We start from the raw sequence: 21,225 nt of genomic DNA, 5'->3' as shown, positions 1-21,225 counted from the left end.
TATGTGATCTCGGCCACTCTGGAAGTTCTCATGGTCACCCGGGACGCATAAACAGGTCACTGTTCACGTTGCAAGGTCTTGGGAAACTGAACTCTTTTTGGGAGGGATCCATGAGTCAGAGTTTGGTGAGGAACAAAGGAAGAATTTACATTTATCAGAAGATACAGCGAAGTTCCTTCTTGCTTCCTGTTTGGCCTCTACAAATAGTGTTTAAAACAAAAATCCTTTGTGGTCAAAGTTATCGGTGGGAACTCCCCGCGTGCGGCCTGCTTGAGCGTGATACGCCGAGTCACGCACACAGGCAGGTGTGAGCACCGCCGCGTGAGGTTAGGGAAAGCCAGCCTCGGCAGGTCTGGTGATCAGATGGTCCCTGTTTTAGATGGCGAACTGAATCCCTAAGCAGGACGTGGGGAAACCCTCCCTGTTTCCCGGTGGGGGTGGTTTCCTTCTGTCTTCCTAAGGCCTAGGTAGCCACGCCCCCTTTCTTCCAGTGAGGAGTTCCGGGGAGAGCAAAGCCAGGCCCCCTGCTCTTGCCCCGGGGCCTGGGGCCTCGCGGAGAACAAACGGAGCTCCCTCCCCCGCCTGGAGCCAAGCCACACAGAGCCCTCGGGGTCAGAGTCAGTGAGGACACAAGGGACAGAGCAGCGAAGCCCCAGGTTTCTCAGAACAGAAACCATGGCCAAGAGGAAGGACAAGTAGTTTCTAAGAGTATCTCACAGACTCTAAAGGAACCTCTGGCACAAGTGAATACAAAGAAGGTGGGGGTGTCCTTTAGTTCAAAGGAATGACCGCATCTTTATCTCTGGCCCCATCTATTTTAAAGAGATTATGTTACAATCTACTTTCAGACTCAGAGGTAGGCCTTGAAAATCCAGACTATGAAACGTCTTTCCAAAAATGTAAACAATTCAGCTAAATCACAAAAGCTTTCTGTGTAGAAAGGAAAAATGAGGGTGGTGCAGCCTTTCTCAGCAGAGGGCCTGGAATCACTGTGCACGGCCCAAAGCCTCTGCAATCAGACGGAGCGCTGGAAACGGATTTTCTTCTTTAGCATCTCATATAGAAATATGCTAAGTATTTACCCAAACCGGATTTTCTTCTTTAGCATCTCATATAAAAATATGCTAAGTATTTCCCCAAACCAGAAAGGTTAGCAACCAGAGGTCCCCCAAGAAACGGGAGCCAGGAGCCTAGTCATTCCGTGTGAGGAGCTTGACTTGGTTTTTGGTGCCCATGCCTCCATTTTAAAAATACCTGGAAAAACCGCTTACAAAGTCAAAAGATCTGCTGATTTCCAGCCACTGAGAAGGCTTCCTTCCCTCTGTCCTTTTCTGGCCCCTCTTCCCGCACCTCTAGACGCATTTAGAGGCTCAGCAGGCATATCAACAACTGTGATTGGAAAGGCACCTGCATTTGTGACTTGGGTGGGTTGTCACTGACAGCGAAGGTCAGGTGAACCCCCATGTCCCAGGCGCGGTGCTCAGTGCGGGTAACAGCGACCTTCCCCAAAGCCCCAAGCTCCCGGAGAACAACAGAGGTTAAGAGATGTCCCCGACTTTCACGTTCCGGAAAGGACTTACTGCAGAGGACCCCCTTCCCCACACGACTGGGGTGCACTCAAAGCCAGTGCACCTGTCACCGAATCCCCGCCCGGTCTCATCGGGGATGGGCTGACGTGCTTTTCCCCACTGATCAACCAGACCACATGCCTGCTCGCCACGCTGTGTCCAAGCTTCCCTGTCCTTCCTGGGCCTGTCCCATCTCCGCTGAACCAGCAGACCACCCCCCATCACCACCACATCCCCCATCCCATTCTTTCCAGCCTTGTGGGCTCCTCCCCATAAAGTAGAAGCCCGTATGCTGAAACCCACAGCTGCCTACAGCTCTGATGGTCAGAGTGTCCTCTCTGTTATCAGAATCCTCAAGAATCCTCTCGGAGAAAATCCCTCTGTACTAAGCAGGATTTGTTCCCCATCAGGCAGTGCCTTCTCTGCAATATCCAGTGCTCACAACAGCCCTGTGATCTCACTGTCTCTCCCTGTCCCTCTGATGCTACATGGGACCGTCTCCATATCCCATCCAGCATCGTCCAAGGTATGCTAAGGGTCGGACAAGTGTTCCACCCAGGTCAGAGGGAGCTGAAGGGGGGCAGAATATGCGGCCCCAAAATATGCCCCTTTGGTGCCTGGATTATTTTGAGCTGGAGACCACTGGAGACGAACGGATGCAGAAAGAAGGCTTCTGGAGCTTCCCTTATCTGACTAAGAGCAGACACTTCTGAGAAATGAGGTTGGCCATAAATCCCCCATCCCCGGGGAGTTTTACAGCCGTGGAAAAGCCGAAGAGTGAGAGTCAAGTGGCCCGCACAAATGAACTTTACTAAATAACCCTTATCTACCTCGAGTTCCCTTGTATATTTACCTTCCCACACTTCATTGCCCAAGAAGCTCAAAACCCTTCTCCTTCAGTCTTGTCACTTCTCCACAAATGTATTGCCCTTTGTTCAAATGGGCTTTGTAAAAGACTCCAGGTCTGAGCACCACTTTGGGGTGCTCATTTTATTTCTGTGAGCCCCCCCCAGATATGCATAAGAAATAAACCCTTTCTTCCTCTTCATGGGACTTGATTTGCAGGTCCTCAGTCACAGAACAAACAAGGGATTTTCCTTCCCTCGGAGCCATCAGATTTAACATCAGCACATTTATTTGAAATGAGTTATAAAGTTAAAAATTGTTATTTCTTAATAAGTAGAATGGAGATGGAATTTTGATCAATAGGACTTAAATACTTAAATAAGACTTGTTTCTAGAATATTTTAATAGTTTGGAAACAGCTATTCTTTGAATAACCTCATAAGCTGAGATTCTGCCTTTATGCAAATTTTTATTTATTTTTTGGTGGCAGAATAATATACCAACATATTAACTGATAAGTATATATTTTTTGCATGCACACACATGAATAATTCTTTATGCAAATAAGACCATTCTGAGCTTATTGCATTTGGGGATGGAGATGGGCACATCCACCACCAAAAACTGTAAGAAAGAGTCAAATCCTTGGCTTTCAGTTTCTGAGGAGGCTTTTGAATTTCCTGGGAGAGAAAATAAGTCTTAAAAACTGAAGCTTTTGAATCACAAAGCAGGAGTGTTTGAAACAGAAAGGCTTTAACGTTCAAAATGCAAGGTCTGGACAAGTATCAGAAGCAAAATCCTGAAGGACCGGAGGCATGTATTACTTATCAGAATAGAAAGAATTGGATGAGGAGTCAGGTGATTGGGCTCCTGGAGGGAGAGGGCCTGGAGCAGAGCCTGAAAATGGATGCAGGAGGGGGATGTGGAGCCCTGCTGCCCACCCTCCACCTTGCCTGGGGCGTGAACTAAATTCCAGACCCTCCTCCTGGAGCCCCTGCAGGGTGGTGGGCCTTATGCTGGTCCGCAGCGACATTGGAGCAGGAAAGACGTGACCTTATATACTGTTTGTTCTAAAACTCGTGCATTAACAGAAGCTCTGAGGTAGGGTAAAACCAAGGCATCAGCTAGATGGATTTTCCTCACAGGTCCCGAGAGGAGGGGGCACGGCCTGCCTCCAGGGCCCCAGGGGAGCACCAGGGGAGGCAGCGGGAAGGGGGTGAGCGTGGGCAAGAGCCTTTACTGTGGCCTTCACACACAGGAAGGAACGGGCTAACCAGGGGCAGCAGGATTAGGGCTGGCCAGTATGGGTGATTTCCGAGGGCTCTGGGACATAGCAGCAGTCTCTGCTTGTTGGCACTCATGGGATCAAGCCAGAGGGAGAGGGAGAGCGCCCTGAGTGTGAGAGCCCAAAAGGAGGGTGGTTGGGGTGTGCCTCCAGATTGGTTGGGGGGGTGGGGTGGCCAGGGAGGCAGGAGGTCAAGGCAAGGTGGCTCAGGCATATCACTGGCTTGTCCAGAACAAGGCAGGTCCACAGACGCACGGAGGACCCATGTTAAAGCATCAAATTTACCAAAGCTAGGAACATGGCTAATACAGCACCAGGGACCAGGGAGGAAAGGAGGGGGGCGGCGACGCTGAAATGGATGAGTTTGAACCTGATCTGCAAGGTTCTAAGAACAATCCCAGATGCTATAGAGAGCTCACTATGTGCCAGGCGTGATTCTGGGTGTTTCCTGTTGATTTAGCCTCACCATAATCCTAAGAAACAAGTATTCTTATGATTCCCATTGTACATATGAGGAGACCTAGGTGTGAGGAGGCAGAGGAAAGGCGGAAGGGACAAGCTTGCCGGGAAGTGAGCAGATCAAGCGTGGTTAGCAATGCAGCAACGGGAGGAGGAGGGCTCCGTGCGGTCTGACTTGCGGCAGACGCTGGGAGGCGCCCTTCTGATTCCCCTCCAGGAGGGAGGCCCGGTGCTCCCATTCCTCGGAAACTGCAGGCAGACCCCTCCACCTTCTCTGGTGATGGCCTGAGCCCTGAGAGTCCCTTCCTTTTCTTCCAAGACAGTCTCTGTGTTGGCGTCTGCCTCCTGGGAACCTCAACCTGGGACAGTTCCAGAACGGTAACGTCGCACCTAGCTTGCACCTGATTCCTGACCTGAGTAAAGTCTGCAGGCGCCACATGCAACTTTCCACACCTGGTGCAAACTCGTCTTGCTTGAGAGAGTGGAAAATGCCTCTTACTCCGTGAGCGCGGAATCTTCCCGAACTCTCATTCAGAAAAACACTGTGGAGGAAACGCGGGGTCCTGCTCTACCGGCTCCCCCTATGGAGGAATGAGGCGGAGCCCCTAGGATCCATGCCACTGGAGAAAGTGTTAGAAATTGTAAAATACGATCAGGTAAAACCATACATATTGTGGTGGCGCTGCTCTATGACAAAGATCATTTTTTATTATCTGATTTTGCAGAGTTCTACATGTGTGGGTCCTAAATTATATATATATATATATATAAAAAATACAATGTACACTCTCTTCCTCTGACCACAATCAGTTGGTCCAGGAATGAACATTTGAACCACGACAGGCAATCAGAATCTTTCTCTGAGAATTTTGAGCTGGGAAGAAGAGGGGAAAATGCAACAAATGGAAAAGAGCAAAATGAGAAACGGAGAGAGACAGGGACAAAGACAGAAATAGGGACAAGGACAGAAACAGAAACAGAGACAGTGACAGGGACAGAGAGACAGGAATAGAGACACAGACAGAAACAGGGACAGAGACCAGGAGAGAGAAAGAGGGGTTTTAAAGGCGTTCAATTCCCGGATGCTGGTTCCAGCCCTTTGGTTCCAAGTGACACCCTTATCCTTAAAACAAATTCTCTCTTCTGCTTCTCTTATTTTGGGTTGAACTGCAATGAAAAGAGGCTTGTAATTACCCCATGACCGTGGGTGCCCAAGGCTATTTGGAAGACTGTATTGTCACTGGAACAGGGCACCGGCAGGTGGAGTTCAGTCGGGCTTAGCGCTAGGTGCGTCACCCTTCACCGAATCCTGGGGTCTGGTCCAGACCACTCACTGAGAACCCTGTCGTGCCCTTTTCAACCTTTGTCAGAGCTGCTTGGTAGGGACCCACCAGCTGTGAGACTTCCAGCAAGTGGACTCACTGTGGGTGTCAGAGAATGCTAAACGCAGGCCCAAATCCGCTCTTTTTGCTTACTACCAACCCCGATTTTGTTCAAGGAGGTGATGTGCCCAGCTAAAAACACAAACCATGAGTCCAAGTTCTATGCAGAATTTTGCAGGTGTGACATTACAAGAAACAGACGGCTTCTGCCCTTTATATTCCCCCTTTATGTTCAGAACTCAGGCACGATGCTTGGCACTCCAGCAGCCATCTTGCCAGCATGAGGATGGTAGGAAGGCGGCAGCAGGGATGCTCCTGAAGGGTATCTAGAGGGTCTGTTTCCAGGCTGCAGTAACCCTTCTGTTTTTTAAGAAAATCCCGTCATATTTTTAAACTTCTTGTCATACAGAATGTTGAACACACACAAAAGCAGACATAACGATATAATGATCTGCCCACGTAGCCACCACCCATCCCCAACAACATACTTTATCAGTCAGGGTCCCAAAGGAAACAGATGGTCACTCCAACTTTGAGAAGAGGGCTATTTATACAGGTTCGGGCAGAGCACGGGAAAGCCACCCTGAGGGGTGCGTCTCTTTACCTGAAGGAGCAGGGAGGGGGGGATGACCAGACCCCGGAGAGGACCCCCGGCAGGACCTGCAGCCTGTAGTGGGGGCACACAGCCCGGCTGCCATGGTTCCCTGCAGGGAGCAGTACCGCACCCTGGCCCCGCGGCAGAGCCCAGCTGGAAGCACAGGTAAGCAAGCCCGGGGCGGAGCGTGCACAGACAAGAGTGTGTGCAGGGGCATGCGGGCGATATCCAGCTCCATTAGTTCTGAGGGCTGCCGTAACAAATGAGCACAAATATAAAACATGTATAAACAGAATATATATTTAATGAATTTGTTATGATTTGTAAATTGTAACAATTTATCATCGATTGCAAATATTTATAAAATAATTAATATGCATTTATAAATTCATAAATAAAATAAAAATCAAAATGATCAAAATCAAAAATTAAAATGAAATAAACTTACTAATTTTACTAATGTAGTTAAAAATATCTATAAATAAAAATTATAATTAAAAATTAAGTTATATCTACCATTATTTTTAGATTTAACCAAATATATAAATATAAAAAGATTATTAATTTTATTAATTATAGTAAAACTAGTAAAAAGAAAAATTTTATCTACAGCTATATATTATATATACATACAATTACATATATTATATATATAATATATAATCTATATACACATACACTAGCAATTTCACTTTCTGGAATTTATCCTTAAAACATAATCAGGGGTGATTAAAAAGATTTATGTAGAGGGTAAAGCCATCACAGCGTTAATTGTAATACCTAAGATTTCAAACAATGCAAATATCCAGAAATAACCAATCAATTAATGAAGCTATTACATGCTTATAACACAGGAATGTGTGCAACCTTTAGAAATTATATTATAAATGATGTACCTCGACAGGGAGAGAGAATCACCGTAGTACATGCAGTAGGACCTCAGTTTTACTAAAACTTAGGCATATACGCATAACCCGGAACTTGTAACGACAGGTACATGTACTGGAGTGATGAGGTTATGGGTGATATTTACTTTCTTAGGCATTTTTTCTGTGGCTTTCTAGTTTCCCGAAGTAAGCATGTATTATTTTGTTGTAGGTTAAAAACTGTTTAGCTTTTTTTTAAATGAAGGAAATGAAGCAGGGAAATTCATCACGAAGCCCCGACTCCTCCGTCTCTCGGTGACTATTTCCCAAGTCCCGCCAGGTCCAAAAACGAACATGCCGTGCCTGCATGTTATTTCTGGAACAAACCAGCCGAGGCATGACATAAAATGAAGGGCATCCTTCCCTCTGGTTTCTGGGTGTCTCACTGGAGCTGTCTCTTCAAAAACAGTCTTGAAATCATCAAAAGCTAATATCATGTTTTGTTGTAGTATTTCCCAGGGCTTCTGGTTTAAGGCTGTATTTTGATCTTCTCGGAAGTAGTTAAGGAAATGGTAGCAAAGCAGGAGATGGACATAAAAGTAGGGTGCATCCCAAACACAGTCTTGAAATCGAAAGGTGAACTATTCATTTCATACCCAGGCCAGCTCCTGACTTCCATCTGCGAGGGTTTTGAGGGGGGAGATCCGGATTCACTCTCCTGTCAGATATGGCGCGCTGTATGGCCAATTCACGTCCTTTCAACCCAGATGAAATTACCCGTTTTGTGACTGTCAGCTTCCCAGCCATGTCCAGTGGGTAGAAGACACTCCCGTGTGAAGTCCTGACATTTGGTAGCAAGTGTGCTCAGTGGATTAATGGCAGACACTGGGGATACTGGCTTCAATTCACGGGACTGCAGAGTGATCTAAGCATCTAACAGCCAGCCCAGCAGCACCAAATTAACCAAATCTGAGCTCTCAGAGCTTAAATTTCCTTCCGCTATTTAATGATCTCAGTTACAAGAATTTGAAAGTCTCCCGAGAGGGAGGCTTTGTTTTTCCTGGTGGAGGGCAGGTGTGATGAACTGCACTGGGAAAGGAAGATAGCCTCCTTCTACATGAGCCGTTTGTAACTCCAGCCAACTCAAAAACATGTAATTAATACCTCATAATAACTGCGTACAAAAGCATCATCCATCTTTGGACTTTCTTGTCTCAGAGACAATGCTGCAGTTGGGGGAAAGCCTTTCTGGCTCATCTTTTTCGCCCATAACATTTCCATGAAAAAAACAAAGGAACAGTTTGTCAAGGGCTTATTCCAGCGATGGAGGCTTCCATGTGGAAACCAACTATTTAATGCCTCAGCGGGCCCCGACGATTTTCCATTAAGTTGTCCAGTGTCATCTCATCATTCTGGGAAGGAGTCCCTTTTCTTCTGTTCTTCTGGGTCGGATGGAAGCCAGACACTCGACAGTCCACACTTGCCCCATCTCGGCGCCCCGCTTCGTGGTTGGGGAAGAATTCTCAGAGCTTGCTCTCAAGATGCGTTATTTACTACTTTGCTCTTAACTGATTTGTGAGCACGACTTTCAATGCTTTGTTCTTTCAAAATGGACACTGGATGATGGTCCCCAGGCCTGCTTTGGGCTCTCAACTGCCATCTGCTCTGATCTCATCCCTCACAGGGGATTTGCACACGTAGCCACGCACGCGTGGTCCCAACAAGTAACTGTTGAGCACTTAGTATGGGCCAGACCCTGTTGGAGACACTGGGGACTATAGCCATGAAGCTCTTTGCCCTCACGAGTGGTTATATTCTGGTGGGCAGAGTCAAGCCATACACCAGCACACAAATCCATTTATAAAAGGATGTTTTCAGGTGGTGGTAAGTGTGGCAAGGAGACAAAACAGGGCTTGAGAGTGGCCGGGGTCTGGGTGAGCAGGGCGAGCTTTGTGGGCCCTGGGTCAGGGAGGGGCACTCACTGAGGTGGGGATGATGGGAAGGACGGAGGTTTGCCAGCAGCTGGGGAGGAAGCTACGCAACGCAGGGAGAGTAAATGCCAACGCACTGGAGTGGAAGGGAGCCCCCGCACCCGGAGAGCCGGAGAGGCGGCCGCTGGGGGTGGAGCTCACGAGCAAAGCGCAGAGCGATGGCGATGAGCTTGGGTCTCAGGTGGAATACAGGGAGCAGAGCGGGTGCAGGGGGAGACAAGCCATAGTGGAGGTTTGTGGAGGAAGGCAGGCGGGGGAGCAGAGAAAGGGACAACTTAGGGCGTATCTCGGGGATGGGACTAATGGAGTGTGGTGTTACCCAGATGTGGAGGGCACAGTCAGGGGTGCCCCCTCTGCTGCTTCTCTGGAAGCCAGAGCGGCGGGCGTGGAGGGGGCCCTGAGCCTGCCCGCTGCCACCTGATGCCCTCCCCCCAGGCCACGGGACCTTGGCTGTATGAGGGACGGCCCTTTACCCAGCTGACTGTCCACATGTTCTGGCTTCTCTTGACCACGCAACCAAGTCCCGGTCGATCAGAAAAAAGCATTAGCCCTGGGAGGAATTTCCAGAAAGATCTCTCACGGGAAGCAGCCCCAGAGCCTCACCTGCTCTTCTGGTTGCTTGGAACGATTTTATGTGATAGTCGGAGCTCCAGAGTTCACTTGTGGCCTTGAGGTGGAAGCCTGGGTCCCTGGTGAGTCCGTGGGTCCCCACACAGCTTCTGCTGTGTGAGCCATCAGAGGCGTTTTGTTTTTCTGCTGCTGCCCTTTTTCCACGCAGCTGCACCTACTGGGGGGGACGGAGGTAGCGAGCACATCCTGAGAGTCTGTTTGGGCAGGGTGTTACAGATGCCCTCCAGACAACCAGCTAGAGGTGTCAAGGGGAGATTTATGTACACGAGACTGCAGTGTGGGGTTAATTAATTAGTTATCAATCCTGATACAGCACAATAGGAAATAAGTCTGCTTTTCATGTCCTACAAGAAAATCACTTCTTCATCAGCTTTGCAAAATCAAAGAACAAGGACTGTCTTTGAGGAAATGTTCCAAACCAACAATAGCTGGGTCTCGCTTCTCCTAATGGGTTCAGTTTGCGCTCAAGGCCCGGGTAGGGTCCCTCTGTGGCTTGTGGGTCCCAGGCCAGGCTATGGGGGCGGGGCGGGGCGGGGCCTCCTGCCAACACCCGCCCCTGTGGCCCCTAGGCTTTCGAGAAGTGCCAGAGCAACAGCCTGGCCGCTGGGGGCTCTGCTACAAGGGTCACTGTGACCGAGAAGGACAGGCTCCAGGCAGATGTCTGCTGCCTGCACTGTGGGGCTAGGCCTGTTTCTACAGAGATCTCAGCGAGGCTGTCGCCATTGGGAAAAGCAGTCATTGCAGACTCTCCTGTGCTTCCCGGGCACCAAGCACCAGCCCTTAGCCAGCCTACAGTAGCCACCTGCTTCCAGCTGGGCTGCAGGGGCCTGGGGGCCACGTGCTGATGGCACCCCAGGGCAGCCGAAGTTCCCGGGACCTGAGAGCAGCCCCCCGGCGTCTCACTGAACAGGCACAGTGGTCCCACCTCTGAGGTGCCAGGAGGACACAGAGAGGGGAAGGACGTGCCCAAGGTCACACAGCTGGCTAAGGGTGGGGGTGTGGGACCCACAGCAGTCCTACAACGTGCAGACCACGTCGTCAGGCCTTCGAGAGAGAGGGAACAGAGGGAAGAGAAGGGTCTGTGGCGAGTGCTTTTCTGGGGCTGCGCACAGCACGTGTTCTCTACAGAGAAACAAGGGTGGGCATCCGTCAGACACAGGGGGCATTGTTATGGCTGTTCTAGATCTACAGGGCTTCAGGGAGATGGGAACCAAGGGGATGGGTATCCCTTCATAAGGCACGTCTTCTACCAGCTTTCTGGATAAAGGTCATTTATAGTTTAAGCTTAATTTAATCAAGTTCTAGCAGACATAGTGGGTCTGAACTATTTTCAGAGACTACTTATGCCACAAAAAGGTCCAAGTTATTACCAGGGCCCTGAGGAAATTAAACAAGAACCAATAACTTTAATCTAACGTCAGTGATGCAGCAGAATTTATGCGTGCAAACAGGCTCACCCATGCTCAGCTAGCTCAGCCTTGCACAGAGAAACATTGCCCCCACGGGCTTATGGGAGCTCCTGTAGCTTCTCCTATCCTTGGACTGAACTGCAAATGCCAATATGTAACATTAATATCAGCTACTGTGTATTTTATTTTTTAAAAGTTAATTTATTTCCAGAGAGCACGCCTGCGAGAGAGTGCAAGTGGGGGGAGGGGCAGAGGGAGCCGGAGAATCTCACGGAGCCCGATGCGGGGCTTGATCCCAGGACCGGGACATTATGACCTGAGCCGGAACCAAGAGTAGGACACTCAACCCACTGAACAACCCAGACGCCCCTACTACCTATTTTAAAAATAGGTTTGAAGGCATGAGGATGAAAGGTAAAGCACAGGGAGCATACTCAACGGTACTGTGATCGTGTTGTGTCGGGACAGGTGGGGGACCGGTGGTCACCACACTTGTGGCGAGCTGACTTAGCACAATATACAGACCTGTCCGATCACAATGTTGTACACCTGAAACTAATGTGAAGTTGGATCAACTATACTTCCGTTAAAAAAAAAATGGTTTGTAGTTCCATAAGACCAGGCATAGTTTTCACATATATTAACCTTTTTTTTTTTTTTTTAAGTGCTGGAAACCAGAAGCACATCTCCTGCATTAGTTCACTTAGTCCTTCTATCCATACTGTGCGGCATGAGCTATGACTACTGCCCATTGTGTGGATAAGGAAACTGAGGCACAGCGAGTGGATAACTCACCCGAGCTCTGGGGCTCAGACGTGCAGTCTGGTTCTGGGGACCACCACCTCAGCCACGTGCTGGGCTCCTTCTTGGTGGAATTGGGGAGGCTGATTTTCAAACTAATTAGGAAGCATCTGCCCCCATTCCCATCGGCACTGGTTCCTACAGCCGCTAGAACAAATGACCACACACTCAGTGGCCTAAAGCAGTTATCTTCGAACAGTTTTGGACTCAGAAGTCCTAACATCAAGGTGTTGGTAGAGCTGCCCTCATTCTGGAGGCTCTCGGAGAGAATGATTTCCTTTCCTTCCCAGTGTGAGGGGCTGCCCACACTCCTTGCCTTAGGGACCCTTCCTCCGTCTTTGAAACCAGCAGCTCAGCATCTTCTGACCTCACCTCTCCTCTCCCCGTGAGCCCGTGTCCCTCCTGCCAGAATCTGTGAGCACATGGGCCCCCTGGGTGATCCGAGACCATCTCCTTACCTCAAGATCCTGAACTTAATCACATCTGCTAAGTCTCATTGGGCCATGGAAGGCAACATATCCATCCACAGGCTTCAGGGATTAGGATGTGGACTTTTGGGGGGGTGTTCACATTCTATTGACCACATCATCTAAATCAAGAGCTGGGAGAGACGCCTGGAACTAATCTGATTCACCCACATTCCTGGCTTCTGCAAACCCATTTGCGCTGTGTCATTCTGAGATTCAAGCAGTAAACCCATGTGATCAGCTGCGCTTCTACTCGGTGGACGGTTATTAAGTCCTACAGTGCACATTCGTGACCACATCTTGCACTGAGTGGGTTCTTAGTAAGATTTTGTGGAATGTGAGTGATAAGTGACAGCCTGAACATATATTGTTCACCTTTGTTCCAGGCATGGTTCTGTCCTGTTAATATGAACCTGCACATTCTGGAGGAAGGCAGGAAAGCCCTCTCTGTGGTGTGAACGTATTACAGAACTTCCATTTTTGCTAAGCCTATTCACTTTCCCATTATTTTCAAGGTTTGCAGTCTATAGAAATAACTCCCAATGGTGTTGGGCTTCTAATTTCAACTTTCGTAGATGACTGTTTCCCTGGGAATAGGAGCAAAGATTAAAATTGGGCCTGAACAGTTGGAATTTATCAGGTGTCAATGAACCATTTCCTTCAATCGCCCTTCTGAAAGCCTATTTGCTCTTTTCCACACTTTGGCTTTCATTAAAATGATCAGCAAAGGTTTCAGAGGGGAGTCCAGATGGAGAGGTGCTAAGACCGCAAACATGGTCTCAGTGCCTTGCCAACACGAGAGTCTCGTCTCCCCGCTCCTGGCGGGGAAGCACCGTCTGGTCTTTGACTTACTTTGGCCAACAGAATGCAGCAGAACCAGTGTCTTGTGAGTTCTGGGTCTGGACCCCAAGAAGGCTTGCACTCTGCTGATGGCTTTCATGGGAACCTCCCAAACCACCACATGAATGAGCGCAGACCAGCCTGCTGGGGGATGAGAGCCCTCTTGGAGCAGAGGAACCATTCCAGCTGAGCTGCCCCGCACCATCCGGCGCAGCCGACCAGGCAGCCGAGCGCAGACCTATGAGCCAGCCCAGCCACAATCTGCATGCTATTCAGGAGCAACAATTATAATAATTAAATCAACCACTAAAATAAATTATAGGGGCACCTGGGTGGCTCAGTCGGTGAAGCGTCCGCCTTTCGCTCAGGTCATGATCTCAGGGTCCTGGGATGGAGTCCCGTATCAGGCTCCCTGCTCAGTGGGAAGCCTGCTTCTCCCTCTCCCTTTGCTCCTCCCCCTGCTCATGCTCACACATGCTCTCTCTCTCAAATTAAAAAAAAAAATCTTAAAAAAAATTATAATTAGAAACTATATCATGTATTACAATTAATAAATGACAATAAAAACTACACCATTTCATTTTTATGTCACGGACATTTGGTCAGGTCTGTTATGCAATAACAGGTGAACAAAATAGAAGGTAAACTTTGCAGGAGCTCCTCGGGCTAGATCTCAATGAATCACTGAGACGCTGCAATGTTGCTGTCAACATTTTCAAGCACCATATTTTTTATCTAGTTCTCATTCAGAGGTTGGGACGTGATCTAAATGAGTCAACATTTGAGACATATCATAAGAAAAGCCCAAATCTGATGTCTTTCAAGAAAACAAAACTGTCGATGCTGAGTGTGCCTTCCCCAGGGGCAGGGATGCGGGGAGCGGCTCCTGCCCGCTGCTGTACATGCCTCCACCCTGCCCGAGTTCTGAGCCCGACTCCCCACGGCAGAGCTCAAAGCACGGTACAACCACGCGGGACATCGGCGCTCTGACCTCTGGCCCGCCTTGCTCATTTAAGGTTGTGCGTTCCGTGGCCAGGCTGCTCTGTATTGAGACCCAATGGTGCCACCCGCCGTCCGTAGTGGCAGGTATGTTGCTCGGACTGCTTCATGCCTCGGTGCCTCATCTGTAAAATGGGGATATGCAGGTAACCTACTTTACAGGCTTGTTGTGAAGTTCAAATAACTTACGGTATGCACGGTGATTTGTCCATGCCCGGCACCCTGGAAGCATTCTGTGTTTCTGCTATTTATTATGATCATTCCCCGTGTTATCAGCTGTGCTCTGTAGGTACGTGAGTTTTCAACCCCTGCTCTGACCCCCACCTGCTGCTTGATGGCGCGCCAGACCAGTAAAATGAAAGGACAGCAGTTGGCAAATACGCTGGAGACGCAGTGGGATTCCTTTTTTTTTTTTAAGATTTATTTATTTGACAGAGAGACAAAGCAAGAGAAGAAACACAAGCAAGGGGAGGGAGAGGGAGAAGCAGGCTTCCCGCCGAGCAGGGAGCCTGGTGCGGGGCTCAATCCCAGGACCCCGGGATCATGACCTGAGCTGAAGGCAGACGCTTAACGACTGAGCCGCCCAGGCGCCCCTGCCCTGTTGTAATTTAAGTATATTAACACATTTAATCTTTACAACAATCCTAAGACATAGGCAATAGCATTTTTGTAAAAGATTTTATTATTGAGAGAGCACATGAGCAGGGGTTGGGGGAGAGGGGCAGAGGGAGAGGGAGAAGCAGGGTCTCCACTGAACAGGGAGCCCGATGCGGGGGGCTCGATCCCAGAACCCCGGGATCATAACCTGAGCCGAAGGCAGACGCTTAACAACTGAGCCACCCAGGCGCCCTGACGCTGTAGGATTCCTAAGAGAGAGATTTCCAATTCTCTGTTGAGTTTTCCACAGACTCCATGGCTGGAAACATCCCTATGGCCATGTTGCCTTTAAGAAAAGCCCATGAGTGTCGTCACTTTGGAAGACAGTTTGGTGGAAAATACTAAAATGAAAGATGTGATGCCCTGGGGCCAAGAAATCCCTTTTCTGAATGGCTGATCCAGAATGACACTTCTGTGAGTGCTCAGACTGTCAGGACGGCCGAAGTGGTAGGTTTTAAAAATTCAACGTTCAAAAAATTAACAAACAAAAAAGCTTTCTTTCTCCTGTAGTTCCAGGAATTTTAACACACAGATAGATTATGGCCCTAGCACCACAATCAGGACCCAGGAAATTCCCTTCTGCCGTCCCCCTCTGTGCCCACCCTCCCTGCCTCTGGCCACTGTGACCACTTCTCCATCAGCATACGTGTCGTTTGGGGCTTTTTCTCTGAGGACAGTGCAGAAGTGGAAGCAGGCGACATGCCTTTTGAGACTGGCCAAAGTTATTTTTAATAACGCAAAATGGAAACTACCCTAAAATGACGCTCACAGGGGAATAGTTAAGTAAGCAGGTGTAAGCATCAGATGAACCACCATGCATCAGTAAAAAAAAAATAAGATAGGCATATATGTATCAATACTGATAAAATTCCAGGATGCACTATTCTATAGAAAATCGCCAACACATAATGTTCACTATGTCATCACTTATGTGAATTCCCTCCCCTATACCTAGGTTCTACATCAACACACAAAGGCCTGACAGGGAAGACCCCCCCTAGATGAGGGGGGTGATCTGACAGGGCCGAAGTGCTCCCCGCTGACGGCCGATCCCCGTGCTTCTCCCCCGCCCGCACCGCCCGCACCTCCACCCCCAGCCCTGGCGGCCTGTGAAAGCTCCCGGCTCCGTGACACATGCTAGGATAGAGGGTCTCCAGTGTGATCCCCCCAATTCTGGTATTCACACCCTCTCTCCTTACAAGCTCCTAGCACCACACCCGTCAGCCTACACATGGGTTTCATCCTATTCCTATGACTGATTCGTGTTCTGATTGAGGGTCAACCCTCTCCTTGGACCCTGGATCCCATGTGTCACCTACTTAAGGACATTCTCATTCCAAAAGTTGTCCCCTGGCCCCCTTGCAATATTATCTTCTTTCTTTCTGCTGGATCAGCAATGCAATCAACTTTAATATTGCTAATTTTTAAGGAAATCTCTATAGCTCTTTCCTCTTTCCATAACATTTGCTTCTCTCAATTCCTTTGATGGCACTTCTTTGCTCCTCGCATTCAAGCAGAACCACTCTCGTCCGGACCACCAAGTGGGTAAGTCGGGTTCTGCAGAGAATCAGAACCAGCAGAATATATACATCACCCCGCACGCACGTGCGCACACACTCACAAGTCACTTGTGTTTGTTGTCTGTCTCTCTCCACGTGCATACAAATCCCAGGAGGGAAGAGCTTGATATTTGTTATTGATCACTTTCCCACTAGCTGGCACAGGGCAATGTGCAAACTGTATTTGTTACTATATAAACCAGTGGGCTCTGTTTTCCTCCGCATGCCCTTCAAATTCCTTTCCCCCAAACAGCTAGACTTTTGAAAGAAACTGGTCATTATATAACCAGAAAACAGGAGCAGCGGACAATTTATTATATCCAAGGGCCACAGGTACAAGAAAGAACCAAAGAATCTAGCAGAGAGATTTTCTCCGCTTTAATCTAGGAAAACGTTACCACTGGTTGGGGCAGGAGATGGAACGGAAGCATTCTGCAGACAGGATTGAGATGGAGGTAGTGAGTGTCTTCCATGGACAATGTGGAAGCCCTGAGAAAGCTGGCTCAGCAATCAGATTTACTTCTCCCTCCTGTGCAGGGAGGACGTTTGACCTAGAGATGGCCTGGGAGACGTCTGGTTTTGATGTGCAAGAGCAATCTCCAGATGGGCTCAAAGACCCTGTAAGACTGCAGGAGCCCAAGACACTCAGGAGAGTTGTGGTACATGAATACAGTAGAGCTTCCCTCTCTTGGCTACTGCGGGATCAGGAAAAACTGAGTGGATTTTCCTCTCTGGGCACTAACAGCTGCACATATCCCCTGGCAGGATTATAGGAGAGGACCACGGCAAAGCTGCTGCCCAGCTGGACTATGTGTTCCCGGGGTGGAGACTGAGCCCGTATGGTCTTACAATGGGCCTAAAGAGGCACATCGGGTGTAAGCTGGTTCAGGGTCGAGGATGAGCATCTCAACTAGGGCATCTCGGGCACTGCCCGGATCCTAGCTGAAGATACCGGGAACGGGAATAAGGGCAACGCCGGGTCTGGGCGGTTGTATCAGTCAGGCTAGGTTAACTGATGCAACCGTGGCAAACCCAGTCTGGTTCTGGTTCTTGTTTGTGTTCAGAGCAGGTGTATGAGGGCATCCTTCCACGTGGTGATGCTGGGACTGAGGTTCTTTCCACCTCGTGGTTCTGTCCTCCTTCAGGGCTTCTCCATTCAGCTGGTGGATGGGGAACGAGAGCTAGAAGGTTTCTACACGCCGGGCCTTAATTGGCACATATTACCTCCATGCACATCGAGTTGAATGAATCCCAGGCATTTGTTATATTGAACTGCGAAGGACACAGGACATATAGTTTAGCTGTGTTCCCAAGAGGAAGAGAAATTGGGTTTTGGCAAACCCCCCACAGTGTATGCCACAGTCACCCTACTAAACAGGTGCATGTCCTTGCTGTGCCCTCACCGTTGGGGAGGACTGGGTTCACCTACGCTAGCTAGCATCGGAAGCAGGGGTGTGAGGTCAAGGAGGGCAGCGATGCAGGAGGAATGAGATGCATCAGAGAGGGAGCCAGCCAGGCAGCGGGGAGCGCTCCCTGATGAATCTGCGAATGCTAGCTGCAGAGCCTTTACCGGATCACCTGGAAGTGCATCCCTTGCTGCGCAAACTGTTGGTAAGTATTTTTAGCAAGGCCAAAAGTTCCCTTAAGCACCATAATTATCTCAGTTGGAGACATCAGGAGAGTTTACAGCTAAAGAAGAATTTAGTCTGCCGCAAGCGTGGTAATAAGGTACATTCTGTGCTGTTTTTATGGCTTCAGAACAGAACATTCCTGTGGCCGCCTTTACATATGGACGGAGGACTCAATTGTCCTTTGGGGAGCTGTAGAGACATAATTTCTCTTCAGTAGAGCAGGCTAAGTTATTCTGACCCACACAGCTCACACCTCAGGAGGGAAGAAAAGAAATCAGCACTCTGTGGAAAATCTTCCCTCATTAGGCCCAGCTCTGATGAGGCCCCGTGGGTCTGGCTGGTCTGAAGGCAACACACAAGCCGACTTCCCCAGAAATAGAAGAAACCCGAGGTTATGCAAGAGGCTTGCTCAGAAACTGGGGGCCGTCTGAAGGGAAACGGATCCCTGCAGGACAGAGGTGGTCAGTCGGAATCAACGGGCTGAGAAAGAGGAGGTGGAGGGTAAGCACGGGGGGGGGGGGGGGGGGGAATGTGGCGCGGATGCAGACAGCCAGGCGAACACACCTCTGTTACCCACCTCTGGGGCCACACCCTGTCATGACATGTTGTCACATTTACGCAGCCAAACACGAAAAATAATTGCAGTAAATGCACTAAGTGAACCCTTCACGTGGTTCCTCATTCTTAGACTGGCAAATACTTCTGCTGCAACCCTATGAAAAACACTTATGGATTGCAGAGATTTATGTTACTTTATTTTGGAACGGTGGATGAGGGATTGTAGATCAGGGAGGATGCATCGAAGCTTAGCACAGCCCCGGGCATGAACAAGAACTCAGCAGACCTCGACGTTACGTTTTAGCAGTTGGAAAGGGTTTAGAACATCCCTCTGGCAGAGCCAACGAGACAGGACTGAGGAGTGACAGTGACAGGCCAGCAGAACACTGTAGAGCTGGAACTGGGTGGTGCTCAACCCACCTGCTCCTATCATGGGAGGAAGCTGGGCGTGCATGAGGAGCGTGTACTTTGGCACTGGATAACCTTGCCTGGGACCCCCAGCCCCAGCATCTCTTCGTGCATGACCTTGGACAAGACACCCGACTTTGCTGTGCCTCCCAGTCCTCATCTGTGCCACAGAGATGCTAAGTGCTCTCTCCTTTGCGGCGGCCGTGACGATATGCCACTTTTGTCAGCGAGGAGCGGACGGTGCAGACACTGCATTTGGGGAAAAGCATGTATGCCCAGGGGACAGTCAGGGAAGGAAATCGTTCTAGGGGACATTACAGTCACACTTAGAGAATGCAGACTCCGTGACAGACAGGCTCAGAGAGGTAAGGTGACTCGCCTGATGTCACACAGGAAATCCTTCACAAAGCCCGCCTTGGGCCTTCTGTCCTCTCATTTCTGGTGCTGTCTTTCCCCTGCCATATTCCTTTATTTTTCTAATACAGGAGCAAACAATCCTGCATTTTCTTGGGATCAGAGTCAGTGTGAATTCGGGGGAATGGAAACATGATGTAGTAAGGACAAGGGGCTGGGACCGCATTTACAAATCTGTGGCTAGTGCAGCGTTTACCCCCGAGAGCCGCTGCCCCACAGGTGAGCTGCGAGGCATGAATACAAGTCATGTCCCCAAAGGCAGACAGATCTAGACTACTCCGCGAGCGTGCGGTCTCTGACCCTGGGTCAGAATTTAGAAACGGCTGTCCCCAAGTGTCCTGTGCTTTAAGATGTCACCAGGCCCCAAAGGCTGGTAAGCTATTCAGAACGAGGCTGTGCCCTTCCCGCCAGGGATGCCGTCTGCGTGGGGAAGTCCGTGGTATGAGGCAGAGCTCCAGAGATGACTGCACGCAGTAGAAACCGCGGCGCCCGGTGCCCCGACACGGAGGCGCCAGATGGGATCATTTGGAGAAGTATTTTTGGCTGCCCAGTCTTTGGACCTTATTGTGCCTCCATTAAAAAAAAAAAAAAAAAATCATTCCAAAGTAGTTTCTGTTGCTTGCATTAAAGAACTCCCATGGAAAGAAATGGAATCAAAAACACCGTGTTTTTTTTTTTTTAAGTTTTCATTTTGTCTCATTCCGTTCATTTTTCAAATCATGGTAAAACATGAATAACATAATATTTATCATTTAGCCACTCCTGAACATGCAAGCGGGCGACATGACGTAGGCTCACAGTACTCTGCAACTATCCCCACTCTCTACACCCAGATCGCTTCCGGCGTCCCCGGAAGAAACCTCGCACCCCTGAAGCTATGGCTCCCGGCCTTCCTGCCCCAGCCCTGGATCTGCCCATCAATTCTTGCTCCTCTGCATCTGGCTTATCCTACTACGCATAGCATGCTCAAGGGCCACCCATCCTGTAGCACGGTATCAATACTTCACTTCCTTTTGTGGATCAGTAACATCCCGTGTAGCTGCAGACCACATTTTGCTGATCCATTCACCTGTCGATGGACACCTGGCTTGTTTGCACCTCTCTGCCCTTGTGCATGATGCTCCTAGGAGCACAGGTGTACAAATAACTGTTTGAGTCTCTTTTTTCAATTCTGCAGAATCATTCTTGCCAATCCCACATGAGGCCCCGTGCTGGACCCCCCACAGCTGTCCCTGTATGGGAAATCCAGCACTTTGCTTTTCATTATACCCATACCGTTTTCTTTTCCTCTGAACAAGTATCAGGAAATTTGCTGAATTTAATTGTCCCTACATTACTTTGGGGTTCTTCGCACTAGTTTTTCAGCAAGCCCCTCTTATCGTTTCTGGAAAATTATATGCTCACTTATAACTGGAACGTCAACTAAGGCATTCCCTTCCTGCCACTGTCCCCAATCCCCAGTGAAGATGAACTAGTCTGGTGTGCCACCTTGCAGAGTAATGTTGAGCCATGTCTAAAATAATGGATTAGAGTCACTTTCCTCTAGCAATATACTGCATTCACCTAAGACCTAAAGCATCTTAACTGAAACCAATTTCTTTTTTTTCTTTTTAGGGGGGAGGAGGTGCAAAGAGAGAGGGAGAATCTCAAGCAGACTCCCCGCTGAGCACAGAGCTGGACATGGGGCTCCATCTCATGACCCTGAAATCATGACCTCAGCCAAAATCAAAAGTCACGTGCTTAATGGCCTAAGTCACCCAGGCGTCCCTGAAAGCAATTTCTAATGCAGGGATGTGTGGCGTCTAGCCACCTAGATGGAGGGAAGGAGGATTTGAATTGGAGGGCTTTTTTAGGTGTAGG

Source organism: Mirounga leonina, unplaced genomic scaffold, assembly GCF_011800145.1.
Source record: "Mirounga leonina isolate KUSES-001 unplaced genomic scaffold, KU_Mleo_1.0 Mir_171, whole genome shotgun sequence".
Lineage (NCBI taxonomy): Eukaryota > Metazoa > Chordata > Mammalia > Carnivora > Phocidae > Mirounga > Mirounga leonina.
This window is presented reverse-complemented; position numbering follows the sequence as displayed.